Source organism: Scyliorhinus canicula, chromosome 2 (genome assembly GCF_902713615.1).
Source record: "Scyliorhinus canicula chromosome 2, sScyCan1.1, whole genome shotgun sequence".
Classification (NCBI taxonomy): domain Eukaryota; kingdom Metazoa; phylum Chordata; class Chondrichthyes; order Carcharhiniformes; family Scyliorhinidae; genus Scyliorhinus; species Scyliorhinus canicula.
Genome location: NC_052147.1, coordinates 194304119 through 194316310, shown reverse-complemented (window position 1 = coordinate 194316310; position 12192 = coordinate 194304119). Strand labels below are relative to the sequence as shown.

The following is a 12192-nucleotide window of genomic DNA, read 5'->3' as shown; positions in this document are numbered from 1 at the left end:
TGTAACTTTAGTTCACTTTCACCTCAAGTCAGTCCCAGGCAGAGTCTTTGATGCACAATCCAAACTGACACTTTAACACTACTGAGGGAGGCCGGAATTGATGAAAGTTTTTTAAATAATAGGACTAAAAAAAAAAAATAAGAGTACTGGTCAATTTATCACAAAGCCGATCGTGTAACATTCTGGAGCACAAATTGGTTTCTGCATTTTCGGACATTACATCAGAACCTACACTTCAAAACAACTTCACAGTGAAGCAATTTGGGACTTCTAGAGATGAAAGATGCTATCTAAAGTTTGCATGCTTCATGCACCTAAGCAGCTGGCAAAGTCAAACAACTTTGGGCACTTTTATTAAAAGTCATTAGAATTCCAACCTGTGTTGAGCTTCCACAAGTACAAAATCATGTAATTTAGACGGCAAGTTTTGATCATCATCGTACAGAGAGGTGAGGAAAAATATTCTTATGCGGGGCGTTTGAGGATGCTGCGCTACAGTGAGTAGCTGAGGCAGAGAGTGGAAACATGGTGTATTTTTGAGGAAATCAGCACTCAACAGTTAACTGATCTACAGCTTTGCAAATCATGATAAGCAAAATGCCGAGCAAAGTTTGCCCCCAGAGAGCCATGCCTGAATAGAAATTTAACTATGTTGAAGATTTCCACAGTCTACATCGGTGCAGCAATATGTAATGCAATTGCTACACAACACAAGACTAAGCATTAATTCTACATCACAAGTAAGAGGGTGGAAGAGCAAACAAGAGATTGGTGCTCAATCTTTGTTGAGGAATATACAGGTGGGGACCACCAGTTTTGAACTTTGTATTACACAAGAGCTTTTTAAACTCGATAGTGAACACAAAGTACTAATAATAGGCCAGTACAGAAATTGAATCTGCACTGCTGGCATTGTTCTGCATTACAAGCCAGCTGTTTAGCCCACTGTGCTAAACCTATTTGAAATAATCCTTTTAAGACTGAACGGAAATAAATCTTAAGTTTTGGCAGCATTCAAGATAATACCATTCTTAAAACCAACTTTACATAGCATCTGCATCTTGTGCAATATTCACCTCCCCATGCCTAATACACAATTATCGTACTTCTACGTTGAGCAAAGCATCTGAAATTTCAAAATTAAAAAACAGCAAGACATGAGTTAATGAGGGTTAAGATTTAAAATCTTACATTAGGTCCTAAGTTGCATAGCAAGAGACTGGTAATTAAATTGCCATGCTTTTAGTATCTGGGAACTATTTAACATAGGAGACTAAAACATTGCCCTTTCATTTCTGTTTGAATCCAGGCGAAATAGATAGGATGAAAAAAAAACCTTTCATTATAGCCAGTTCTCAGACTGACTATTATATACCAATTTTCAACTAGCCTGGTTCATCCTTACAAGATATCCGTTACAGATATCTAAATTAATTGGGATAGAATAAAGCAAAATGTCCTGCAAGATTTATTACTGAAATATTTGCGTGACATAACATTGCACATGGGATACACTATCTTAAAATAATTTATGCAGCATTACAGAAATCAGTATGATAGGTTGACAACAGATCAAACGCTTCTGTGAAACAATCCACAACTTTACTGGACACTCAAACAAGTCAACATTAAATTTATCTAATCTAATATTTACATGCATTGTCATTTTATGTCTTTGAAAGGTGTTGAACTTGAAAATGTGGCTTCAGCAGTGTCTCATCACCGAGTTCAAAATTGCCTCAGAGTGACAGTCCTGAATAAAGTTTAAAAGAGCAACAGTCGGTGGATACGGTAGAGGAATGGGTTATTCCATCTACAAAGTGATGAAACAGGATTCTCCCAACCCTGCATCTTCAAGGCCATGAGCATCATGGACTTTTATGAACAATATTTCAACATATTGCAGATAAAGCTTCCCACATGTGCAATAAGAAGAATAATCTTTAACAGTGTCACAAGTAGGTTTACTGGGTTATTGGGATAGGGGGAGGTGCTGACCTTGGGTAGGGTGCTCTTTCCAAGAGCCAGTGCAGACTCAATGAGCCGAATGGCCTCCTTCTGCACTGTAAATTCTATGATATCTAAAACTGCAATGAAGTTACTGTGAACATGCCCTAGTCACCACATTCCAGCGCCTGTTCGGGTCCACTGAGGGGAAATTCAAAACGTCCAATTCACCCAACAAGCACGTCTTTCGGGACTTGTGTGAGGAAACCAGAGCACCCGGAGGCAACCCTCACAGGCAGGTCTTGGGTTCAACTTGGGAGTGCTTAGCTGGAGTTTGAATTATTGGCTAGTATTGGCAAGCTTTGGCTCATCCCAATTGCCAACAACACCAGAGCATGGTTAGTCAAGCCACTTTTCCTAATTGCACTATGGAAGCAAGTATACAAGAAGCTGCTGTTTTAAATCTCATATCATCATTATTAACTAATGCTGTTTGTGTACATAATTTTTAACCTATGAAGTTTTGGATTGCGTAAGTAACTCTTTGTTCTGCATTAGGTGCCTGTGCAACAAATCTGTCATTTATTTATTACCATTTGTTTATTTACTTTTCTTCTCACAGTCAGTCTCCTCAAAATAAGGCATAAATCCAATTCGATAATTTTCCCCAAAAAACTAACTTCAATTATGTTAACGAGTAGCTTGTTAGCTATGTGACAAATTCAATCTGTAATGAAATTTCATGTGCACAAAATACAACAGGGCAGCAATACACCATTCCAAACCAGAAACAAGAACTATCAACCAAGACCACGGAGCGGCACGGTGGCACAGTGGTTGGCACTTCTGTCTCAGAGCACCAGGGACCCGGGTTCAATTCCAGCCTTGGGTAACTGTGAAGAGTTTTTATGTTCTCCCTTTGTCTGTGTGGGTTTCCTCTGGGTTTTCCGGCTTCCTCCCACAGTCCAAAGATGGGCAGATTAGGTGGGGCTGGGGGGGGATAGGGCGGTGGAATGGGCATTTGTGTTATACATTCATGGGATGTGGGCATTGCTGGTTGTCCATCCCCGAGGGCATTTAAAAGTCAACCACATTGCTGAGAGTCTGGAGTCACACATAGGCCAGACCAGGTAAGAATGGCAGATTTCCTTCCCTAAATGATATAAGTGAACCAGATGGGTTTTTACAACAATCGACAATGGTTTCATGGCTGTCATTAGACTTTTAATCCCAGATTTTATTATTGAATTCAAATTCTACCATCTGCCGTGGTGGGATTCGAACCCATAGGTAGGGTGCTCTTTCAGGAGGGTCAGTGCAGACTCGATATGCTGTACTGTAGTCAGTGTAAATTGGCACCGGAGGGATTCTATAGTCGTCACAATTAACAATAAGCGCAATAACAATGGGGATGGTACAAATTTGTGCAATGCAGTAGTGAGGCCAAGTACTGTGTGCAGATTTAGGCACCCCATTATAAAAGGACAAAGGCATAGGGAATGCAAAGTGCAAACTTGTTCGGACAACACCAGAAGAGACTCAAGATTCTGGGACTGTTTTTACTCAATTGGGGGAGGTTTACAGGTTTTAAATTATGAATTTTTTTGTCAACTAGAATAGGAAACGATTTCCCCAGTATTGACGGGTAAATTTAAAATTGTCACAGAAAATTAAGAAATATTTCCTTGAAGAGAGAATTGTTAAAGCATGGAATGGTCTGTGCATACACTGATGAGCGGCTCGTATCTCTTAAGTGAACAAGAGTAATCAGTTGAAGCAAATAAAGACACAGGAATGCCAAAACAGAACAGTGGGAACACTTTTGGATTGTGCCGATCACAAATCAGTAGTAATCCTATACAGTGGACTGAATATTCTCTTTTTGAGCCCTTAATTTCTAGGACACTTTTTTCCCAGTCCTTTGCTCTATAGTTTGTCAAACATTTATCAGCTCTCTTAGTTCTTTCAAAAAAACATACAAAACTTCAAGGACATTTTATCAATCATTCATAAATAGATGTTTTGTACCTGATATTCGGTGTATTCTTTTTGGGCTTGCCAAGTTGATTTTAACTCTACAAGTTAAAAGTAAGTTATTTAAAATATAAAAACCGAGAGGAAGAGATCCAAGTTTGCAAACCACACATTGGGAACACAGACATAAAATTGAAAAATTCTTAAGATAGATGATCAACTGTTCACCAGGAGAAATGTTTCATTTACTCAGGCTGCAGAAAGATAACGCACACTTCTGAAGTCATCCTTCTTTCATTACGGTCTTGTTTACTGGCATGAGAACTTTACATCATTGGTACATCTATAATCAATTTAGAAGGCAAAGAAAGCATACACTAACTGCAACTTCAATGCCGAGTCAATACAGTGAGCTGCACAAGATCAAATGAACAAGAGCCTAGCGCAAAAAATAACAAATAAATCTGCAATCTAATACAGAAATTATAGATGTTATTTTGTCATCTGGTAACTGTACCGAGTTGGTTTGCATGCTGTGATTTTGTTGCAACACAACCTCAAATCCAAACAGATTTACTTTTGGTTTTGTATTGGGACATCAAAATTATTTATTTAGAAATTTGTTAACATATCATGAAAGCCCTTAAAGCATGCTTATAAATGGCAAGGAATTAACACTGGTTGCATATTTGTTATAAATATATCAACATGCCATTCTGCAAAGCAATCTGCCATTCAACTCCGAACCTGAAACCACTGAGTAAAATTTGTTCCCTATTAGGGGAGGAAGATATAAAGTAAATTAAAAGATTGAAAAGGAAACCAACTTATTGACATTTAAACAGTCACCTGACAATTTTAAACAAACTATTCAGCTTAACAAAGATATTCTGTACTCTGTGCTGAACAATTTTAACATTTTCTTTCTAAAATGAAATCTGCAATGCTGTTTGTTGCAACTTCTATTTTTCATTTCAATTTTAATGATAAAATTTGAATACTGCCATTTGATCCATCCATAAGCTATAACAACACCGTGCGGTCTTTTCTGCCATTTCATTATGATGTCGGCAGGATTACAGCCAGAGGAGTGAAGCACCACAAAATCCTGCAGACATTTTAAAGTCAATTCTACAGAAGTACATTCTGGACTGGGATCGATAATCTTTTTCACCCGAAGAGCCTTTAAAGAATTTTGCCTAAAATAAAAACTCTTGGAAGCCACAAGCTGAAAATTCAGCATTTCTAAACCAAATACTTGTTAAGTTACCCAATGTCTCTACTCCTCATGGTGCAGAGGAGCCGGGTTCGATCCTGGCTCTGGTTCACTGCCAGTGTGGAGTTTGCACATTCTCCGTGTCTGCGTGGGTCTCACCCCACAACCCAAAAAGATGTGCAAATGTGCGATTCTAAATTGCCCCTTAATTGGAAAAAAAAATTGGACACCCTAAATTTGTAAAAAAAAATCAATTAATACAGCTAACTTGGAATTATTGCTTTTTTTTTAAACTTTTCTTTGAGATTATTTTGTTAGTAAAGTCATCTTTGAAACAAACCCCAATTTAAGATGTTTGGAATTAAGGCAATTTTTTAAGCTAATTATTCTTCTTATACAAAAATAGCTTCTCATAGCACATTCAGAATAATGTATCTCAACGATGTTGGAAACAATAATGGTCGCAATCATAAAACTAAAAGCATTATCTATAACAATGGTGCAGCTATGCCACTCCAATTGGTTTATTTACAGCATGATGATGTTGTTCATTACAATAATCATATGAAACTGTAAGTGAAGCATGGTGGTTTCTGTTAGCCCCTTAATAAAAAACATAGCTTTGACTTTTCTTCACTTATAGACTTTTTTAGTACAATCCAACTGGAACAAATTGAGAGTCGCAAATTAGATGGGCAAGCGTTGCATGTAACTCCAAAGCCTCAAGTTGTGGAACCCTGCTTTGGACTGAAACCTAAATGATCGATTTGGTCAAGGAACAGAAGTGGCCACAGAAGTGAATCCTACGCACAAAATACAAGCCACCTCCAACCAGACTTTTAAAAATCCCCATTGACCCCTATTCTGAACAATTTTACCTCCAGTTTTCTAACCTCTCTCCTTCCATACCCCTTAATCATCTCTTGCAATCTCCTGCATGATCCTGAATACCCTTTGTGCTCAAACATAAGCCAAACCCCAATGATCCAGTTTTAATTGGAGGGAAAAAGGGAAATTAAAATCCTTCTAAACAGATTCAAAGACATTAATTGGGAAATTTCAGATGATCACCAACTGCGCACGTTTTGCCACATGGAAAAATCAGGCAGACTTGGGTTCAGCGTCTGAAAATCAGGGATTTTTTTTGCAATAATCTGCAGATAGGCAAGTTCACATATGTGTAACATTGCAATTAACATGCACAAACTAAAAATACACAACATTTTCACATCATCCAAGAAGACAATGTTTCTGTAGTGCCTTTCACAAATATTTATTTGTCAGGACGTCCCAAAGCTCTTTCCAGGCAATGAGGTTTTTAGGAAGTGCAGTCAATTGTGCGGAAAATCTGGCAATCAATTTGCACATAGTTAAGAGCCCAAAAACATGTGTGAAAATTCTCTGGCTTACTGTAACAAACACAATGTGGGACAACACCAATTGGGGGGGAAAACTGCCGTTTTTCAGAATCATATTTAGTGTCACAATAATTTGATACACTTTTTTTCATCCTTTTCTTGTGAAGGTATTGACGCTTGGTAGCATATAGCTGTCAAGCCTTCGCACATATTCAGAGGTGAAAGCTCAGCACTGAGCACCAGTAGACTATTCGGTTGCAGAGGTCTGTGAAGATCAAGACCAATTTTTAATCTGCAATTCCAGCAGTTGTTGGATATTGATTAAAAGTGGCAAAATCATTCAAGCTTTTTAGGGTAGCAGGGTAGATAAAGAAGAACCAGTAGATGTAGTAATCTGGATTTCCAAATAGCATTTGATAAGGTCCCATCACAAAAGGTTAATAGGCAACTTAAGGGCTCATGGAGTTGAGGCTAATGCATTTGCATGGATAGAGGATTGGTTAATGGTCAGGAAATGAATAGGAATAAATGGGGCATATTCAAGTTGGCAAGCTGTCACTAGTGGAGTGCTGCAAGGATCAGTGCTGGGGCCGCAACTATTGACAGTCTGTATCAATGACTGAGCTGAAGAGACAAGTTTGCTGACGATACAAAGTTTGGTGGAAATGTAAGCTGTGAGGAGGACACAAGAGCTAGAGGCAGGTTAATTACATGGGCAACAAGATGGTAGATGGAATAGAATGTGGGGAAAAGCGAGGACATTCACTTTGGTTGCAAGAATAGAAAAGCAGAATGTTAACAGACATGAAACTAGTTCATTTTCATGTCGAGAGATTGGGTGCCCTCAAATCATGCAGGTACAGCAAGCAATGAGGAAAGCAGATTACATTTTAGCATAACATTTTATGTTAGATTACATGGCAAGGGGATTGGAGTACAAGAAAAATTAAATCTTTCTATAGTACAGGGCTTTGTTGACACCACATCTGAAGTAACTTGTGGTGTTTTGGTCTCCATATTTAAGGCAGGATATACTTACACTAGAGTCACTTAAAACATACAAGATTCTGAAAGGGATGGAGTTGTTTCCCCTGACTGAGGGAGTTAAAACACAGGGGCACAGTCTCAGGATAAGGGAACAATCATTCAGGACTGAAGAAATTTGCTTCACTCAAAGGGTTGTGATTCTTTGGAATTCTCTAGCCGAGAGGTTTGTAGATACTCCAGTGTTGACTACTTTTTCTGAGATGCACACAATTTTTGGTTTTCAGGAGTTGAGAGACATGGGGAATGTGATAGAGTTGAAGAATTTGCCAAGACTGTCTTGAATGGCAGAACAAGTTCAACAGCCTGTCTGGCCTTCTCTTGCACCTATCTCTTGCAAGAAGTCTGTCTGACTTTCCCTTCCAAACCAAAGCTGGAGAAATCAATCACAGTTGTCACTTCAATTGAGATCAGTTAACCCAGAGTACATCGGAAACCCAACCTGGAACCTTGTGTGAATTAGCAGCCACTAATTTAGTTATTAAATTTCATTATTAATTGAAATAGACTGATATAAAAACAAGAATATTTATCACTAATTCGGCCTCGTTCAGCATTTTCAACATCACTAATTATGAATACATTTCAAAATTCAGATTTCAGATCACCAAATTCATTTAAATATTGGCTACAAATTTGGATTTTTAACATGAAGTAAAATGAGATTGAATGCTTGCTCTATCCTATATTGTATAAACAATTTCTGCCCAAAAAAATACAGGAAAAGATGCCTGCAAAGTTTTAATAATGAATTTGCAAAGTCACTCATGAAACTAAAACAAATTATTGGATTAGCCCTCGAAAAGGAAAACCCAAAACTGCCCAGCCTGCAAGAAATTAAATGTCTCAGGGCAGATATATTACACGTTTGAAATGTAGTTTTTAAAATTGTGATCATTCTAACTCGAAGCAAAGCGATGTCAGAAGCATGTTTTTACAAAAACAAAGTTTACAGAAGAGATTTTTAAAAACTGTTTATTCCCGAAAGTTAAGAGGAGCTGCTTCCGGTTGGAGTTCGATACCTCGACCCAAGTTGGAAACCAGCAGGTTTCTCTGTGGGCAGAGATAGCAAAAGAAGCCAAACTGCGCTCGCTGCCACTCGGGGCCTCGGCCCGAGGCAGGCCCTGAACCTGGGCTGGGCAGTGCAGGGGGCCACAGACATAGACACACAGAGACAGATACACAGACAGCCTTGTGTGGGCCCCGACCTCATCCCACAGCGCGTCCACGTTGGCTACCGGTTCATCGCACCGGCTGCCCGGCTTCCTGATCACCAGCCTCTCCAGGCATCGCGGCCTGCACTCCGGACGCGAGTGAAACCCGGCGGAAGACGCGGTAACTTACCGTCTGGGCATCTTGGAGCGCAAGGCGGCCGCCCCGTCCCTCGAGCTCGGCAGGGCCCCGCGCGCTGGTCCGCTTCCTAACGAATAAACTTCACCGGCCCACAGCCCTAACTTTCACTTTGCCATATGGTGTTGTGCTGTCCCACTGCAAAGAGACGTAGAGAGGCCGCGCCGCACACACCAGGGCAGCGCTGCCAGGGAGAGCCAGCGCCCCGTCAGGCCGGAGGGCTGAAGTACAGAAACCTCCACCAAACACGCACTTCATGCGCGATCAATTGGACCAGGAAGCAAACTGCAATGAAGCAATATTAATTCACGTTACAAAACTGCCCTGACTGAGTACATTTGCAGCAAGGTCCTACCCACACAGGAAATAGCCACCTCCAGAGACAAATAAGTGTAATTTGAGGTGGTAAAATCTTCTTTCCTATCTGGGAGTTGTCAGATATAAATCCTGTCTTTGTTCTGGTGTATATTGTCTTTCTCAATAAATTCATATATTCTATAGTTCGCTTTGGATGTTAACAACGCGGCTGACGGTGAATGTCGAGTTGTTCCCAGAAGAGAAACTTTAATTGGAACAGCTGCCCTCTAATGTATTTTCGCAATTTAGTATAAGAGCCATGGAGTAACTCGCACAAAAAGAGGCCTTCGGCCCAGCGTACCTATGCCACCATTAAGCACCAATCTATTCTGATCCCATTTTCCAGCATTGGGTAAGTAGCCTTGTATGCTATGGTGTTTCAAGTGCACATCTAAATACTTATTCATTTGTTTTTCAAGCAGTGAGTTTCAGATTCCAATCACCCTCTGGCTGAAAGGGCTTTTCCTCAAAACCCCTCTAAATCTTCTGCCCCTTAACTCTATGCCCCCTGGTTATTGACCCCTCTACTAAGGGGAAAATATTCTTCCTCTCCACCCTCTCCACATCCCTCATAATTTTGTACACCTCACCCAGGTCCCCCCTCAGCCTTCTCTGCTATAAGGAAAACAACCCCAGCTGAACCAACCTCTCTTCATTGCTAATATGCTCCAGTCCAGGCAACATCCTGATGAATTTCCTCTACACCCTCTCCAGTGCAATTCCATCCATCCTATAGTGTGGTGATAGAACTGTGCACAGCACTCTAGCTGTGGCCTGATGAGTGTCATATACAGCTCCATGATAACCTCCCCGCTCTTATATCTTATGTCTCTGCTAATGAAGGGAACTAGCCAATATGCCTTCATGACCATTTATCTGTCCTGCTGCCTTCATGGATCTATATGTGCACCCAAGGTCTCTCTGGTCCTCTGTACTTCCTTGTGACCTATCATTCATTGTGTATTCCCTTTGTTCTCCCAATTTGTGAGGAAACATTTGAAATCTAGAGAATGATGTTGTGGTGAACGTATTGCAGTGACCATTCACCATATATGTAACTGTACCACGCTCTTGCCCATGAGGGCTCCACCTATGGACCATTGTAAGGTATTACCTGTGATGTATCATGTTGGTGCCTTTGTGGGCTCCACCCCTGGCTCCTCCCCTTGAAGGGAGGTACAAAGAGCAGTAGTTCTGTAGGCAGCTCACTAGCAGAGCAGTCACAGGCAGGCACTGTTCTAGTCGATTAAAGCCACAGTTTACATCTACACTCTGTTTCGCGTGAATTGATGGTCGCATCAATTTAATCGACTACAACACCACTATGGAATCTGCCCTCAAACCTGACCGACTGGAACTTGACCCACAAGCCGCGGAGGCCAAAGGGATTTTTTTGCACTGGCTCCGCTGTTTCAAGGCCTACCTCGCCGCCTCTTTCTCGCCTTCCATCTCCGACGATCAGAAGCTGAGCCTCCTCCACGCCCGGGTGAGTCATTGAATCTCTGTACAACTCGAGGAAGCCTCCACTTAAGCAGACGCTCTCGCGACGCTGAAGCACCTATATGTAAGACCCGTGAATGAGGTGTACACGCGGCATCTACTCACCGCCAACGCCCCAGAGAATCGCTGGAGGAGTACCTACACGACCTCAAAGTCCTTGTGCGAAGTTGCAATGACCAGGCACTTGCGGCCACTCAACATATGGACCTCGCAGTTCGGGACGCCTACGTGGCTGGAGTCAAGTCCAACTACGTGAGACAGCACCTACTCGAGAACGGTGCTCGAGACCTGGAAGAGATGGTAAAGCTAGCCTCCTCCCTAGAAGTAGCGTTCCAAAGCCTCAACGCGTTCCCATCTGATCACATGGCTCCCTCGTGGACCCCCGACCAAAGAGTACCCCAGGCCTGTGCCGCACGGCTGCCTACCCTGCTATTTCTGCAGCCAGCATCACCACCACAGGCAGTGCTGCCCGGCCTGGAATGCAAATTGCAGCGACTTCAGAAAAAAAGGGACATTTTGCTAAGGTTTGCCTAGCCAGGTCCAAGCCCTCAAAATCGCAGGCCCGACCCTCAGACTCACAGGCCCACAGATCCCGCAGTGTAGCAGCTTGCCTTCCGGCTCCGCCTCCCAACGCATCATCGGCCTCGTGCTGTCTGTGGGGGAAGCCATCTCCAAGCCCGCATAAGATGTACGACTCGCGGGGGCCGCCATCTTGGACGGCATCTTCCTCACAGCCCGACGGGGGCCGCCATCTTGGCCGCCATCTGAAGCACCGCCCGACACGTGCGACCGATGGGGGCAGCCATCATGGGACCACCCCAGCACCTCCGCAACTCAGCACGGTCACCCTGGACCAGTCACAACCCAAACACCTCCGGAGCTCCATGATGACCGTCCGGGTAAATGGACACGAAACACCTTGCCTGTTCGACTCCGGGAGCACGGAGAGCTTTATTCATCCAGACATGGCAAGACGCTGCTCGCTCCAAATCTTTCCGGCACACCAAGCCATCTCCCTCATTTCTGGGTCACACTCGGTGCAGATCCGGGGGTGCACTACCGCAACCCTAGCAATACAGGGTGCCGAGTACGCCGATTTTAAGTTATATGTACTCATCGACCTCTGCGCTCCTCTCCTGTTGGGACTGGATTTCCGGTGTAACCTCAAGAGCCTAACTCTGAAATTCGGCGGGTCCCTACCCCCACTCACCGTATGTAGCCTCGCAACACTAAAAGTCGACCCTCCCCTGCTCTTCGCAAATCTCACCGCCGACTGTAAGCCAGTCGCCACCAGAAGCAGGCGGTACAGCATCCAGGACAGGACTTTAATCAGGCCCGAGGTCCAGCGACTCTTGCGGGAGGAGACCATTGAGGCCAGCAATAGACTCTGGAGAGCTCAGGTGGTGGTCTTCAGGACCGGGAAAAAGAACCGGATTGTTTTAGATT

At 42.6% G+C, this 12192-nt stretch overlaps 1 protein-coding gene across 2 annotated transcripts in view; it reads right to left on the bottom strand.

Moving 5' to 3' along the window:
* The window catches only part of cwc22 (CWC22 spliceosome associated protein homolog), a 122661-nt gene extending 113585 nt beyond the window's left edge, over positions 1-9076 (bottom strand). The window contains exons 1-2 of one of the 2 annotated variants that reach the window (XM_038789269.1): positions 8884-9018; positions 3976-4022 (exon numbers count right to left, since the gene is read on the bottom strand). The gene's annotated coding sequence lies outside the window, so the exon portion shown is untranslated. Of the gene's footprint in view, positions 1-3975; positions 4023-8883 lie in introns of both variants that reach the window. The other variant, XM_038789268.1, reaches the window with a different exon arrangement.
* Positions 9077-12192: the final 3116 nt, after the last annotated feature.